General features: G+C 37.1%; 1 protein-coding gene across 1 annotated transcript in view; it reads left to right on the top strand.

Annotated features, from left to right (window-relative positions):
- Positions 1–17,090, top strand: part of TAB2 (TGF-beta activated kinase 1 (MAP3K7) binding protein 2) — a 68,746-nt gene that overhangs the window by 25,065 nt on the left and 26,591 nt on the right. The gene's annotated exons all lie outside the window — the stretch shown is intronic.

The following is a 17,090-nucleotide window of genomic DNA, read 5'->3' as shown; positions in this document are numbered from 1 at the left end:
AGAAAATGGAGTTTAAAAGTCCATCTGAAACCGTTTGCTTTTGGTTTGAGTTTTTTTTTTTTTTCCTTAGTTTCATAATGACTGGTGCCAGTAACAACTCATAGTAGCCCTTTTTGATATCTATATGCTCTTTCACTTACAAGGTTTACTCTTCTCTTAGTCAATAGATGGCCATCCTGCATTTATCCACAAAGGCAGAGCAAGATCTGCCAGCTGCTATGATATGGGAAGATGTGGTGCTTGACAATTTTTTCTGAACTTCAGTATATGATATTGAAAAAGGTTTTTCACTGTCTATACTGGCATCCAAAACTTTCCTACTGTGAAAATATTGTTAGCAGTGGCTTTGATTTTTGGCATTAAGAAGTTTGGCATTTTAAAATTTGAATTTCAAATATTTAAATGGGTTCTCTGTGATGTCTAGAGAGGACATTTGTCTGGGCTAGAAAGAAATAAGTTTTACACAAATGGAACTAAATTCCACTGAAACATGTAAACATCTAGTTAATGGAGAGGGATCTAGAGGTCTCTGGAAAAAAAGAGTTGGGGCTCACATAAGCTACTGATTAAGGATCTGCATAGAGCCCAACAGTAGCAGATAAATACTTGGCACAGAGGTTTGAATTTAATTTGGACTCAGCGTCACAAAATGCGTTGAGGCTTATAATTTTTCCTATAGCTCTTCCTTATAGCATATTCAGCCCTATAACTTCAATTTTTCTCTGCGTGTTTTTCCCCACTTCAGTTTAAGTAGGCAGCTGCTAAACTGAATGCTTTTCTCCAGGTTCTGCAGGTTGTGTGTGTGTGTTCACAAAATAATCAGAAGTACATTCAAATGTTGAAAGTATTACACATGTAAAAGTAGAGAAAAAGTATTTCTATACTAATTATATTTCTTTAGATACCTATTTACTTCATTTAGAATACAATTGCTGATGCAAAAGCACTGTAAAAGCTTCAAGTTAATTAACCTTGTTTGAAAAACATATTTCAAACAGCAGCTGTGAATCTAAATGGGCTTCAAAGTACTTCCCAATGTGTCAGTCTTCTCAAAACATGGGCAAAAGGGCTTTTCAGACTGAACATAAGAAAGGGCATAGCCAACATGTTGTAGGATGGGATTATTCCTTCTATTCAGCACTTGTGAGGATGCATCTTACAGACTGTCTTGAGCCTGCCATTGCAAGAAATGCTGACATACCAGAGCAAGTTCAGCTGAGAGCAACTAAGATGGTTAGTGATGTATGTGGAGAGGCTGAGGAAACTCAGCATCTTTAATGTGGGGAAGAGAGGGCTAAAGGTGGTCTTGTGTATAGTCTTAAGTTTTTTTTAATGGGAATTACAGGCAAGATGGGGGAGGCATACTCTTCTCAGGTGGTGAGCAAAACAACAAGAGATAAGTCATAGATTGCAACAAGGGAAATCCAAATTAGACATAAGGGAAAAGTTGTTCTTGGTGGGGGTGATGAAACACTGGAGGAGGTTTTCCAGAAACCTGGTGGAATCTCCATCCCTGGGGATTTTCAGAGTTTGGCTGGCCAAGGCCCTGCACACTTGGTTGAAACCTGAAGTTAGTCCTGCTTTGAATAGGTGTTGGGAGCTGTTGACCTCCAGAAGTCCCTTCCAACCTACATTTTTCAGTGGTTCTATGAAAATGGAGCTGCTTTTTATTGCAGAGTATTCCAGAGTTGTAGGTCCAAGTTTAGAAAACATTTCAGATCAATACTGTTTTATCAGGGATGCTGTTGGAGGTGGTTTGAGACAGAGCAGTCTTAAATTATATAATTCCAGTTTGTTTGAGGCTGCATAAATTGAGACTAGTGCTTCCTAGAATATGTTTTTACATGTTTCTTAGAAATGTTTTTGGTTTATTGGTTTTTTTGTTTTTTTGTTTTTTTTTTTTTTTTTTTTTTTTAGGCAGTCACTGCTCTTATGTACCTATTCTAGTTGTAGAATTGGTATAATGTGCAATCCCACAGGGAGATAATAGGAGTGGAATATACAAATGGTGCAGTCATACCACTGATCCAATGCTGGCTGCTAAAATAATATAATACATGGCTCATAACTCACTACTGAAATTCAGTTTTTGGTCTAGCCACACTTACAGGGTCTGTAATTCAGATTCTTAATTACAGTTCTTGGAAAGTGGGTGTAATTTATGTCAGCCTCTTTTATTGTTCCTCTCAGTTTAGCAGTGAAATCTTTGATTTCAGAATAATGCGATTCCAGACTTTTTGCTCAGTAGGATCTTCCAGTGTGCCCTGGTATCTGCGTGGTATTGCAGTGTGCCCTGGTGATACAGCTGAATGTACCCGAGATAGTTTGAGCTTATGCAGCAGCTCATTGCTGCTGAAGCATAAAGAATAATCCAACAAGAAGAAAGGTATTGTCTTCTAATAGGTTAATCACTTGAATTTGACCCAGAGAACAGGTCAACAAATATCATGGCCAGAGCAAGAAAGATGGCGGAACTGCAATGTCTGGGAGCAGAGTGGAGGAAGAAGGGAAGATATGTTCTCTTACTGAAGCTTTCAGTCTTCTCAGTTTCCTCATGTAGTTTCACCCCAAATCTCTAAGCATGTCATTAGTAAAGGAGCATGCAAGGTTGACTATTACTGCCAGACAATTAATTTGCAGTGCAGATCTTGCAAGTCTTCTCATAGGGGAAGATTCACTTAATCTTATCCTCACAATGAGCAAGAATAGTGATAGTGGACTTGTTGGGTATTCCTCATAAGCAGTCTGGAAATTGAAGCTAAAAAAGACAAAATCAACTCAAGATGGTTCTGTTCTTTCCTGCCTGAGGTAGCTTGTGCTCTAGACTTGTGCTACAGGAGGCGGCTGACAGATCTAATAGTGTTCTTGCTGGAGCTTCACTGTTTGCATCTGCAACAAGAGTGGATTTTTTGCTTGGTTTGAAAAGGTTCATAGAGATTTTGGGCATATATATTCAGAGGATTTTTTTCCTACTCCTTCTCCAAAAGCAAAGTAGGCTAAATTGTTAATTCTGAAATTACTTTGAAGAGTTGAAAATCAGAAAACTCTTAGGTGGCTGACTAGCCAGCTTTCATTTGTACTGAAGCCAGCAGATTTTAGCTAAAATATTTTGAGGTAGTGTTTTCTTTTGGGGGGAAATGGGTGATTAATGAAAGGCCTTAAATAGTTTGTTTTGGTAAAACTTGAGGTTACTATTTTGCATTAGTACGTTCAAATAAACATTGTTATTTAATTAACAAAGAACAGGAAAGTTATGAATCTTCAGGAAGCGTGTGATAAATGTTACCTGTGGAGTCCTTAATCTGAATGAACATAAATCATTCTCTTAGTTTGGCAGTCTGAATTATAAGAAAAGTCCTGGTTTTGACACGTTATGATCTTTACCGTACTGGACTGATGATTTAAGTTACTTATTTTTAGATTATTGTAATTGATCTGATTGAAATGATTTGTTCTTGAAATACAACTATATAAAATAAGTCACTTTTTGCATACAGAGCAGAGAACAGAGCGCTTTCTGAAAGGAGTATGTGCAAAGCAAAGGGAATACTTGGAGTTAGTCTTAAACTTTTTTGATTCCTTGTGGCTTTTTGTGACACATATGCATTCACTACTTGGTGAATGCCAGAGAAAGTGTAATTTGATCGTTGAGCCATGTTTGGTAAATCCTAGTTTTGTGGGGACAGCCTGTTCTGTCCATAGGGGAGAAGCTCACTGCCAAAATCTAAAAGCTTTCTCTTTTATTTGGTTCTCTATTCTTTTGCTCTGGGCTACTGAAATACAGATAAGTGTTACTTGTGACACTAACAGCATCTGTATTTGCTTTAGTTGTTGTAGTGTTTGGTCAGTAAGTTTCAAACTATACTTTTGTTGAAATCTGGCTAAATAGTTACTTTGAGAAAATATTTTTATAAATGATTTTGCAAAACTTTCTCTAACATATGATCAGTGAAAGATTAAAATCTGATGTGATGCCCATAGCCTGCTGCTGCTTAGCAACTGTTTGAATACTTTCTCAAGTTTGGTATATATGAAATACAACTATTTGTCTTCTGTTGTTTGATGCTTTCTTTAACAGTCCAAAGCTACTTCCAGTTTCTCTGTAAATGGTATATTTTAAAAATGATTAGCTAGTCTTCCACACATTATTTATACTGCGGGTAAGGTTGAAAACACTAGCTGAAAGCTCTTTAAGTGTTAAATTTGTGTTCCTTCCCTTTGGATTGTAAATGAGAATAAAGTACCTGTCTTGGTAGACATACTTTTAAAAAACATTCCAAAAGCTTATTTCTTTGGCACTAAATAATATTTTTTTTCCTCTAGGGAAGAACATCAGGGAAGAAGGCAAGCATTAGCATTCTGTGAAATAGTTTTTCGTCTTCAGATCATAGTTCTGAGAATGATTTTAGCTGGCACAGCTTCTGCCAGCCTCTATTGCTCCAGTTGGCACAAGCATTTGATTGGCAGAGTAATGAACAAGGCTGGGAAACTGATTTAGGTTAATTTTAACCTAACCCAAAAAAATGGGATTACTAAGTAGGCTAAGATGTATTCTGACTAAGTAATCTAATTTTTTCATGCAAGTGCTTGCTGAAGGGAGAAAGGGGAAGTGCCAGCCCAGGTACTAATGGAGAGAAAAGCAGGATCTTACCCTTGAGAGAACCCGGACCTCAGACTGTCCTAAATGCCTCTTGTCCTAACCATCATACCATGTCTGGTATAAATCTACTTAAATTACACATATGAATGACTTTTTAATTAGTGTTTCATAAGGAAACTTTTATATACCAGGAGTGATAGTTCCACAGTGTAATCTTAATTGACTGGTTAATTAATGATACTGAGTTAATTAATGATACTGAGTTATGAATACAAGTCAAGCAACTTGAACTTCATTTATATCTTCATTGAAACATGAGTGAAAGGATTTGGTTTGTGGTAATAAAGGCTTAAACTGTGGATGTGAATTCATTCAGTGGCTTGAAAAGCAAAAATTTGTGTGGCGAGAACTATACATGACTTCTAGGAGGAAGTTCTGTGGTGTCATGGCTATACATGACAACTAGGAGGAAGTAAAACAGCTTGTTCTTTCCTCTTCTAGTTCAGTGCACTGACAGTGCAAACACATAGCTTTGGATTGGTGGTGATCCATTTTAATGCTTTGAGCAATGGCTTGCATGTAAATGGGATCACAAATTCCACCACCAGAGCTTCAAACTACACTTGTATGTGGTGTATAATGTACATTTTTATGTACAGGTAACTGTTTATAGGAAAAAACACTGAAGGTGATACGTGATGAATTTATGTTGCTCTTAAATCATACAGATTGTAACTTGTAATAGCTTACAGACTTGCTCAAAATACTATTGCTAAAGCTATCCTTGGTATCTTTTTGCTTTTCTCTAAGCAGATAACCCCTCTAAAGCCAGTAGTACTGCTCAGGAATTTTTCACTTCCAACACTTTTCCTTTGAGTGGTGTTTTGTATAAACCAGGCATTCTCAAAGTAGTCTGTGAATCACAGTGAAATGCTACATGAACGTGGCTTCAGCAAGGTGAATGGGGGACTTTTGTGCACATTGTATACCAGTGCTGACAGTTCCTGGTTGTATGACTGCCACAGATATGAGAGCCCTTGCTATAAAGTTTTGCGAAATTTTAATGTTGTTCTCCCAGTGCCTGCTTAGTATATGGGGAATTGGAGATTTTGACCCCATGACCTGGAAAAATTATTGTTGTTTCACAAGTTAGAATTGCTGCTATGTTTTAAAATGAGATCAGCAAAGAGACTGCATTAATAAACTGTTTGGAAGATATCATAGTTCAGAAGTGTGTGTTTTGCCTAGTGAAATACAAAAGAAAGATGATGAATGAGCTGGCGGTTGATAAGAAGAGAGAAATTGTCTCTTTGGTTGCGTTCCAATGTGTTAAAATCAGAGTGTGCAATTCTAGTCTTGGCATTACTGTGGAGTTACTGCATGATGTTAGGCAGGACTTGAGTGACGTGCGTAGGAATACACATCATATGGCTTAATTCTGATGTTACTAATTTGTTTACTCCTTAACTTCTCAGTGCTTGGTTGGTTCTGTTTTTTTTTTTTTTTTAAAGTAATGTTATTTTATGTGGATGTGTATTTAAAGTCTTTACTCAGTTAAGTCACCACTAATATAGTCTGCTCTGCAGTAGATGTGTCAACTGTTGAACACTACACACCAATTTAAGATACAAATGAAGAATAATTAATTAAAAGTGAGATATATTTAAAGTGGCTACTATTTCTAGAGTTTGGCTGTCATGATATGACTGAACCACCCTTAAATTTTAGTAATACAGAGTATCACAACTAGATTTAATTTGCCTTTGGTACATTCATGCTTTTTTGAGGCCTTTTATTCAGTTACTGCATTGGTCTGACTTTTTGTAGAATATGACGAACAGTACATAACATGGCTGAAAGGGCAAAGACCTAGCAGGAGTATTTTTTCATAGCAATTTTATTGTTCATAGTAGCCTTATTGTAGCAGGAAATGAGAATTTTAAAGACTTTTAAAATATATATTGTTGTTATTATTCTAATATACCTATTGTCAGAAGCTCATTTTTAAAATTTGGTAATGAGAATTCCTCAAGCTAGAGACCTCTCTTGCTTGCCCTGTGAAATGTTATTGCATCTCATTGGCTGAGTTAGGAACTTAGTAAAATAAGTTGCCCTCCTAATTGTATGGCTTGAGGAGATTTCGGCATTGTGCCGTGACAACTGCATTCAAAAGCATTAGCGTTGCCCTTGCTGCACTAGTAACAACCCTTAGAGCGATAGAATAAATTAAGGATGGAGAGGTCTCTGACTGGTTGACTCTATTCTGGGAACACTACAAAGAAAGCAAGATTCTTGGAAGTCTTAGAGAAGAGGTGGTAGTTTCCTCCAAATCATTTTCCAGACCTAGCCTTTTTGTTTCTTCAGCTTCTGCTTATGGCAAGAGTTAGCCTTATATCCTTTATATTCCCTTATACTCTTATAGTTACCCTTAGATTTCATCCTCAGTAAGAGGATTGAACTGTCAGCCTTTAGACAACCACTTGCCACTGTTATTGGTAACTCATATGGGGTTGTACTAACACCTTCTGAATTTCTTTCATCTGCTTGTCTAAACCACAACTAAAGTTACCTACTTACCTGGTTTAAGTTACCTACTTACCTGGTTTAATCAGATTCAAGAGACACAAAGGGAATGGGGGTGGGGGGGTGGGGGAATGAAAGCCCATACTTGCCAAAGGTGAATATCTTCCAAATAAGAACATGTAAGTTTTGATTGGAATTTTAAAGAACTGGAGAGTGTGTCAAAGGTGCAACTATCCTGAACTTGAAACATGTGCTCACCTTTGTTTCTCTCTATAGGCATATAAACATTTGAGATTTAACAACAACAACAAAAAAGCAGTGAGATACATAAGAAGGGGATGAATCATAGCCTATATTTTGGAGGTCAATGAAAATACATCTTAAATATAGCAGCTTGGCTTTTCTCCCTCCTTCCCTTCCCCTCAGCCCCACGCTGGCTAGTTCAGTTTCTTAAAGATGAGACCAGGTTTTGTTGGAGTAGGACTTCAGTATCTTTGTTTCCTGACAGTGGACACCACTGTCTTGCTGGGCCATGTTGCAGTGGCCAGCTTGTGCCAAAGTGAGTCACTGTCTAGACTGGGGTTGCACAACTAAGGAAATAGAAATTTAAGTTAAAAAGCAAAAAATGGAGACTGACTTAATGAAATCAGGAAAATAGTTAGAAAAAACTTCCTCATAAAACCAGGAAATAGCCTGTATATTATGTGTGCCTGAGAGAGAGAGATGCAAATGGCTTATGACATTTTTTCCATAAATTAATGTTTTCAGTCAAAGCAGCAAGAACACTTCATCCTAATTTTTAAAAATACTTGGAGTGAGCTTTTTTGTTTCAGAAAATCTCATTGTTGATACACTAGGTGTGCTATAACATTTTAGGCCAATATTATAAGCAAGCCATTTCTTTCCTCTGAGGAAAAATGTAACACATGGACTAGAAAAAAGGGAAATAGCATATAATGTGAATAAGAAAACAATTGACATGCCTTGTTACTACTAGGATTTTTGTGAATATGTTTTTCTAATGTAATTGTATGCATACAACTTGCTATACAGCTTGACTTCAGCAACATAATCTAATTGTAGGGAAAAAATTCTTAAGGCATTGCTTAATACATGGATTTTGATGCAGTTAAAAGAATCGCAGTTATCTTTGGTTAGGACATAGGTGATACAGATTCATAGAATGGTTTAGGTCTGAAGGGACCTTTAAAGATCATGTAGTCCAAGCCCCCCTGCTGTGGGCAAGGACATCTTTCACAAGATCGGGTTGCTCAAAGCCCCATCCAACATGTGCATTTCCAATGAGAGGCATCCACAACTTCTCTGGGCAACCTGTTCCAGTGTCACCCTCATCATAAAAAAATTTCTTCCTTATATCCAATCTAAATGTACGCTCTCCTAGTTTAAAACCATTGCCCCTTCTTCAGAGTTGTTTGTCTGTAGGTATGGGCAATTATTGAGATACTTTGATTCTGGAATGTTGCCTCTAAAATGCTGTCATGTCCCTTATCTCTCATTAGCTTCATTTCTGGCTCACAGTTGTAGGATAATGGGACTTCTTAGCATTTTTTAGGGGTACTTGCTTTAGTATTGGTATGAAACACAGAAGAAGTCTTTCAAATACCAATCTAGTCATAAGCAAAACTACTGTAAGATTGGCTTACATAATGAAAGCTTTGAGATTTGCAGTGCTGTTGCTGACTTCTGTATTGAACTGCTGAAGTTCGGATATTTGCCTGGGTATGGAGGCTTTCCAGAGTTTCCTGCTGTGAACTGAACAATCCAAAATACATATCAGAAATGGAACTACCGGGTAAGCAGCTAAAACATAGCACAACAGGGCTTGTCTTGTTTATGTTCTCATATGAATTTTGAAGAAATATGGTAATACTGTCAGCAGGAAGATATTAAGAGGGCACAAAGTTCGCTCTCAGACTTTCCACTGTTGTGGAAATGTGACAACAGGATAATCTTACATCCAACAATTGTAGGGCACTATAAATGAGAGCAAAAGCGTTATATATCCTGCATGTAACTTAGCACTTCCTCAGCCTTTTGCATTCTTTCATCTTTGAATTGGCAGTATAGGAAAAATAGTAATGTACTTTCACTTATGAAATTGAAGATTTTTTTTTCCAAAGCTTTTTTCATGGATAAATCTGACAGTTATTTCGGTTTCAAACCAGTTGGGTTTGAATTGCCTCCCTGATACAGTCTCCCCACTGAGAAGGGTGTAGTAACAGTACTTTTATTTAGCTCTGAATTGAAGTGATGACACTTCTTGCTGTTCTGTTTAGAATGAGAGCTAAGATATGGGAAGTAACAGCTAGCTATGTAATAACTTTGATTTGTGAGAAACTTTGTAGCAATGGTGTAATAAAGGGTGATCTCCACAATGGTTGTATGTTAAGGCATAAATACATTGTTTCACAGAATCTGTTGGCTCCTCAGTATGAAACCCAGAAATTGTTCTTTACCTAAGTATTTCAGTGTGGATTTGATTCTCTTTGTGCTTTTTTAAATCCAATTTAAAACTGTTTCCATCTAAATTTATTTCTCTAAGTCATATTTCTGTCTTCTAAAAATTATTTATGTATAATATTGAAGAGAGCTTTACATCGAGGAAGCCAGAGATATTCCTGGTTGTGTGATCTTTTAAGAACAAAAAGCATCATGCTTTTCCTCTGTGCCACCTCCTATACGGTGATGTCCCATGGTGGCTCTTCAGCTAGTAATCATGTGCATCAGTCTCCTCTGAAAGATTTGGTATCTCGTTTGTGTGCTGTCTTGTTTTGTTTTTAAACTGGGAAATCACTATCAAAAAGCACTGCGAAATATTTAGGGTTATGGCTTCCTAGAAATTGTGATTCTTGTTTCATCAGATGTCTGTTTCCTTTAGCTGAAGATTTTTAAATGAAATATGGGCTTAGCAAGCGTAAGCTGAATCTTACCTGGATTCAGTGAAACTACCATGGGACTAGTGACTCTAAGAGTTCAGATTGACAGCTCTGAAGCAGCCAGTCATGCTGGACTGTGGTTTTCAGTGGTGGAGCCAGAAGTCTGAAAGCTCTGCAGCTCCAGGTCTAATTGGAGTGTGGTTTCATACTATTGAGAGGGTGTTTGGAGCCAAGAGGTTTTGAGATGGGCTTCTGTGTACTTAGGCTACAGAATAGTCCCCTTTGGCCCACAGTCAACTATTGTAGAAGTTCCTGAAGCTATTGAATGAACTTGTCATTCATGTACATTTTATTGCTGCTGTTGGCAGTAACTTACTGGCAAGTTCCCTGAACATCTACAGCTTTTTAGGGGGCAACTTGTTCAAGGAAGACTTTGATCTGATTTGGACTGAAGCCAGATATAAAATCTGGAACTTTACAAACTGCTCTGGAGCCAGTTCTTTTTAGAACTGTTCTGTGTGTAAAGTAGCGATTAAAATTCATGAAAGCAGGGGGACAGAAATAAACTAACACTTTCAGGTGCTTGTTACCCTCCTGGTTACTGTGGTCATAACCAGCATGTACAACAGGCTTTGTATCACAAGCCTAACACTTTTCGGACTTGGAGGCACTAAGGACTTTGACTATGACTCTGACTCTTCTTTGTGTTGCAGCTTTTACCAAGCTATCTCCTACTCAAGAAACTGGGAAGTAGTAAAACATTGGAAACCGTTTTAGACTTTCACAGCTAATGATGTTTAGGGAACTAAATATGGAGAAGGAAAAGCATAGGTGGGAGCGAGGGGTAGGAATAGGTGATTAAAGTTCCAGTATGCAATCTTGTGGTGTGTAATAGGCCTGGTGATGCTTACAGGTACTATATTCAGATCTCTCATTACAATTCAGAAGAGAGATCCTGGATTCATGGCAGTTACCTGAAACTATTGGCTCAGTGTTCAGCAGCAGCCAGAAAAGCCTGCAGAGGTGTTGGGCATCATCAGAAAGATACTGAGGACATGAGAAATAGCGTCTTTTTGTTCCTATGTAAAGCCCTGGTGAGCCCTCCTCTTGAGTACTGGGTGCTATGGTCCCTGTATTTCAGGGAGGATGTACTGGTATTACAGAAGGTAGAGAGAAGATTTTTTTATTTATTTATTTTAAACAAGTTGACAGCTCTTGCCTTTCAAGGAGGGACTTCAAACTGATAAGTCTGTCTTTTGAGGTGAAGGTTATGAGAGGATTTATGAGTGAAGCTTAAATTCATGAAGGTGGTGAATGCAGAACTGTTACTCACCAAATCCTGCAACCTTAGAACTATGTAGCATGCAGAGCTTATAGGACAACTGGTTAGAAAGAGTCTGAGCAAGAGTTTTGTGGGCTTTTTTTGTTTTGGTTTTTTTTTTTTTTTTTTTACATGAACAGAGTAGTAAACTTCTGGAATCCTTTGCCACAGGGTATTGTGAGGGCAGATGATTTCAGCAGGTTAAGAAAAGGAGTTTGATGAATATATTGTCAGCAGGTCTGTAAAGAGAATAGACAGGGATCTGCTCTCTAATTTCCTTAATCACACAGTTGTGTATACTGAGAGAATGAGAAGAATGTACTACAGAAAGGCTCAGGCTTACATGTTCTTCCTGAATATCGCTTTTTGTTGCCCCTGTTGCAGACAATACTGAACTAAAATGTCCATTCGTCTGACTCAGTGGGATATTTCTTATATTCTTATATTAGTGCGCATTGTGATCAGAGAATTTGTAAGAGATTATAGCATCTAGTTAGATTGAAGCTGGTTGTTTAAAATAATCATTTTAGGAAGGCTTTGAATTTTTTTCTGTTTGTCAATCATCAATCAAAAACAGATTTTAAAAGAAATCTAGTCAAGTGAGTTGAAAAGAAGAGAAAAATAACAAGCTTAATCAAATACTGCTTCTGTGTAGATTATGTCATTGTTTTCAAACTGTTTTTTAATAAAGGCTGGTCATGTAGCTGTGTGTGTTTTCCTGCCTCTTTCTCCAATTGGCATTTTTTGTCTAAATTTTTTTCTCTTCCTCCAAATCTCAGAACAGCTGCACTAGAAATAATGCATACTCTTCAAAATAGCAATACCTGCATTTGACAGTAGACTCCAGGGAGCTCATAGAGGATTATCTTTATGAAAGCTTTGTGTTGCAGCCATAGTAGAAAGTTGAGGGTACAGAAGGAAAAAAAAAATGTGGAATATACTTCGCAGCTTTCTCATATTGTTAATTTGTGGAAGAAACATGATATGATCACAGTTGTGGATGTGGAGGTTAATACTTGCTACTTGAAGTTCCCCTGAATTAATAATGGATTTTTCATTCATTGGGAACCCGACAAATGGAAGCAAATATGTAGATGCATAGAAGAGAAGGGAATAAATCTGCTTAAAGGTGGAAAGAGTTGATTACCTGAGTAAAATTGACATGAAGGATGCTAAGACTGGAATCTTAATACAGGCAGAGTTTAGAGTTACTATGGAGTTCATTAATTAACAAAAATACCCTGACTGGGTTATATAATGCATTTTTTACTTTGTCTACTTCATTTCCATATGACATCCTACAGTTGCCATGAAACAAGTGCTTGAAGACACATGCAAAACGTGTGGTTGCTTCTGAAGTGGAGGAAATGCTTCATCAAGATAAATTCATAAGGTTCTGAGATTTAAAAGGTTCTGAGTTTCATCAAGTACTGTAGTTAAGATACACATGGCATTCAGTCATCTTGATTTTTATCTTCACATATATTCCCAGTGTAACTTAATAGGTAGAGCCCCTATTTTCAGATTCATGTGAATACCTAACAAATCATTGGTTATTTAATAGCAATTAATTGCACTTTTCACTGTATTTATCAGGGAATAAAAATGAAGAAAAAATAGCATGCTTAGATTTTTCTCCTTGTGACCTTTTCATTTCAACTTGATGAGATTAATGGGGGGGGGGGGGGGGGGCTGGTATGTTCTTTTCTTAACCAGAAGGCTAACTTGTGATGCAAAGCTTTTACCGGTTTTGGAAGAACTGTGTGGACAGGAGAGCACATGAGAAGTATTGCTCTTAAACAGTTGAGTGTGCCCTTGAGAATAAGCATAGAAAGAATTCAAAATGCCTTCTCAGCCGTCTTAGAGATACTTTTCTTTCCTCACCTCTGTTTCATCTCCAGTAAAAATGAATTGAAACCCTTTTTACGAATTTCAAAAACTTTCAGATCCAGATTTCTGTTGTTAACATGCTGTGCAGAGAATACAGCTCAAATTTCAAACTGTCAACTATAACAGTAGCTGGAGGTGAGCTTGGTAACTATTGTGATATTTTTCTCTAATGAAACCATACTCCTGAGGAATTATTTATAGTGATCTGAGAAACCTCATTTTTAAGGTGCTCATGTATGAGCTTTGCAAACATGTTGCTGAGCTATGAAAAAGTCAGCTATGCTTTGGCAGAATCCATGGAATGGCCCGCAGTAAAGGAAGGTGGCCTTGTTTTTAGTTAATTCTCTAAGGGAGGAAAAAAAAACCCAAACAAACCCAACTTATGTAAAATCCATGAATAGAATCCCTTAATGTGCATGTTAGCATGGCTGACCTAGCAAGAATTAAAATAATTCACAGTAAAAAAAACCCTAAACAAACAAACAAAACCCCCTAATCTTTTTATTTGCGCAACACTAAAAAAGTACAACCCCAGCTAACTAATTTTCCTTGAAAAAGAAATTGTATAAGTGCTCATAGTTTCCAAGGAAATACTTGACAGATTAAGCCTCATTAAACGTTTTATATGTGCGTGCTTTTGCTATGGGACCCATTATAGTACATTGTTATTCAGGCCAGGAGTTAAAAAGACATCATGAAATGTGTTATATGAAAATTTATTTCTGGAATTGAATATTTGTAATGAATTTGGAGGAAGAAAAAATGCCAACTCATGCTTCAAGGTATGAATCGCTTCCAGGTATGGTCACTTAAAGTAGATTTTCCATAGGAGCAGATTATTTCTTTGAACTGTTGCAGAGTTTACCATCTTGCTCATCATTAATTGATAGAAGTCTTGGTCTAATCCAATCCAGTAGTGTGGGGGAGAACTCTTAATCATGCTTATTTGTAATTCTGATTTTTTTTTTTTCCAGTTTTATGGTCATGTGATGAAATTGGGTTTATATCCTCTCTCATATTCTTGTTTGGATTCAGAACAGTGCAGAGTAGAGTTCTGGCAAACAGTTAAATAGAAGTATCACTGTTTAGTAGGTTGAGGATGAGACCAAAAACTAATTGTGATGAGCTGAATTTTTTTTTTTATTATTTAGGAAATGGATGGTAGCAAGTGGAGGATAACTTGTGGGTTTATAGGAAGATTACTCTGTTTTAAGTAGAGAGACTGTTGAAATGGTTCAAAATAGCCATGGAAAAGCTGAGTAATATATTAGAAAAATTAAATTCTGCTAGGAATATTTAATAATCCTGTTTCCATCATCTAGTTCTCACATACTCTTTCTTTAAAAGTATGCATTTAAAGCATTAGTGATGTTAGTGTAAGCTTTTATATTCTGTCACTTCACTGCTTAATCTCTTTTGCAGAGAGAATATGGGACTCTGTGGTAGAATGGTAGAATGTTCTTGTTTCTGTATTTTTCCTCCCTTACAAAATTACTCTAAATTTTAAGGAAAAAAAGTGTGCATTCAGGCTGCCTGATATTTGACTCCATGTAAGCATTCAGAGAAAGTGCATTAAGGTTAGAAGGAGGGGGGGAAGACTGTTTCATTATTTCTTGCTGTTTAATTTCTAAATTTATTTTGTATTGTAGCTTCTCAGAGAATCATACAATTTGGGGTTTATTATTCTTGGGTTTTTCTTTTTTTCCTGCCTACAAGTTGTCAGTTTTATAGTTAAAACTGTGGAGTCCACCCTGGAGCTAGCAACCTATTTCTTTAAGGAAAGTTGGCCTTACATGCAGTGGTGTCTCTTGATTTCTGCCACACACCACACACACACACACACCCCCCCCCCCATTTGCTAGGCACATGTAAGTGGGAGTTTCTAGGCTCACTTTTAGCAAGACTTGCAGGTATAGGTGAGGAAGGAAAGGAAGGACTAACAGGTGTGGAAATCGGTATGTAAGAGGTTGGAGAGGCAGGTTGCAAGAGGAGAATATGGCGCTTAGTCTGATCCCTCACCCCACCCCCAGTCAATAGGGATACAAAAATATACCCTATTGACACATGACAAGTAAGTATAAATTGGCAATAAACTTGCAATGCTTGTTACTGCCAGACGAATGAGATCCTGCTTAGGAGGGGTGTTTTGTGGATAGAGATTCATAAGCTTATAATGTGATTACCAGTCTTAAGTATAGACCAGAGACGATATTATATTTTTGAAAGAAAGCTGAAAGAAATGCTAGCAGTATCTGTATCAGCCATACTTTATAATTCGAGCTGTTTGGTGTAAGGAAATCCTCAATGGAAAGTCACCTAAGGTTGACATGCAGCAACTTGGAGTGCTGGACTTACAACTTGGAGTGATATGTCAGAATTGGGGTCTGGCTGAAAAGCAGGGTCCATAGAAGTATTTTAATATTTATTGACCTAGTGCTTGGATAGATGTTTGGATAAGATAACAGGAAAAAAGTAGCTAAATATGTGGGGGAAGGTACTGCTCAAGAAAGCCTGGAGCGGGGAGGGGAGAAGACAGTGTTCCTTTTTTGAGCTATCCACTGGATAGCTCATAGTTTGGTAGAATTGGGGAACTACTTAGTCCTGCTGAAGGAACCTGAGATAAGTGTAGAGGGGTTGGTGTTAGGTGGTTGGTTGGGGGGGGGGAGGTAGTTTGGGTTTTTTTGGTTTTTTTGGGGTTTTTTTTTTTTTTTAGTCGTCTTTATAGTTGTTTATCTGTTTCTGTTGTCTCTTTGCACCTCTTGGATCCATCAAAAGAAATATCAGAAATCCCTTGGCTCCTATCTCAACAGGCACTTTAGCAACCTCTACCGGTCTTGCATTGCAACTTGTTGCATCTAATTTGCTGCCATTACAGCAGTCTTTTTATGCACATCATCTATAATCTGCAGCATTAATGCTACAAGGAAATGTCCTCTTGTTTCTGCATTCACAGCACCCTTTTAATAAATATTTACAGCCAGGTTTCTAAAATAAGCTTTTAGATTTATTATTTTTGTAGCATTTTTTGGCCACATGAGTATAAAACAGATCAGATGTGATCAGATTAAAACTACAGAAAAGCTCGAGCAATTTACATACTAGATGTAGTTGAAGTATAAAGGCAGATATAAAGGTTTCATGTACTTGATTTTGGGGAAGGTGAAGGGCATGCTGTTTACTGTTGCAATGTTCTGCATATTTCCAAAACTGTTCTCTTGAACTCACAAAGGCTGTTCCAGAGTGGTAGCTGACCATAAATGGGAGTTCAGTCAGAGTGCATCATAAGTTCAACTGGAATTGTTCAATACAGCAGTTATGCTAATATTTGCACAATTACCTTTGATATTTCTAATGCATGGACTGCATGTGAAGTTGTGGTAAGAAAAGATTAGTAACGAACAAGAAGTGCAGATAATATTCTAGACTGTCAGTTTCTTTGTTTAGATTGTTAGGTATAATTATGTCATAGAATCACTTTTGGCAGAATGTACTCTGAAGAACACTTGCATTATAAGTGTTTTGTGAAAAGTCAATATAATATAAGCTTAAGGTTTGTATTGAAGAATTGTCTCTGATCCATTGATGTTGAATGTGTGCTCTGTCAGAAGAAAGGAGATTTAAAAAATTATTTATTTCTTAACTAGCTATTGGTCCAGCATTATAACAGCCTAGTATTTGGCATCTGAATCATATTTCACACTAAGTCTTCTCTGAGTTTTTTAATAAACAAGATAAGCAGCTTATTTTGTGTGTCGTACTCACAGTTCTGAGTAGCCTTTGTGAGATGACACACTGTTTACTTTTGTATCAATAGTTTTCACAGAATAAAGCTTCAACAGGAGCTCCATCATGTTGCAAT

The sequence above is a fragment of the Mycteria americana genome, chromosome 3 (genome assembly GCF_035582795.1).
Source record: "Mycteria americana isolate JAX WOST 10 ecotype Jacksonville Zoo and Gardens chromosome 3, USCA_MyAme_1.0, whole genome shotgun sequence".
Classification (NCBI taxonomy): domain Eukaryota; kingdom Metazoa; phylum Chordata; class Aves; order Ciconiiformes; family Ciconiidae; genus Mycteria; species Mycteria americana.
This window is presented reverse-complemented; position numbering and strand designations above follow the sequence as displayed.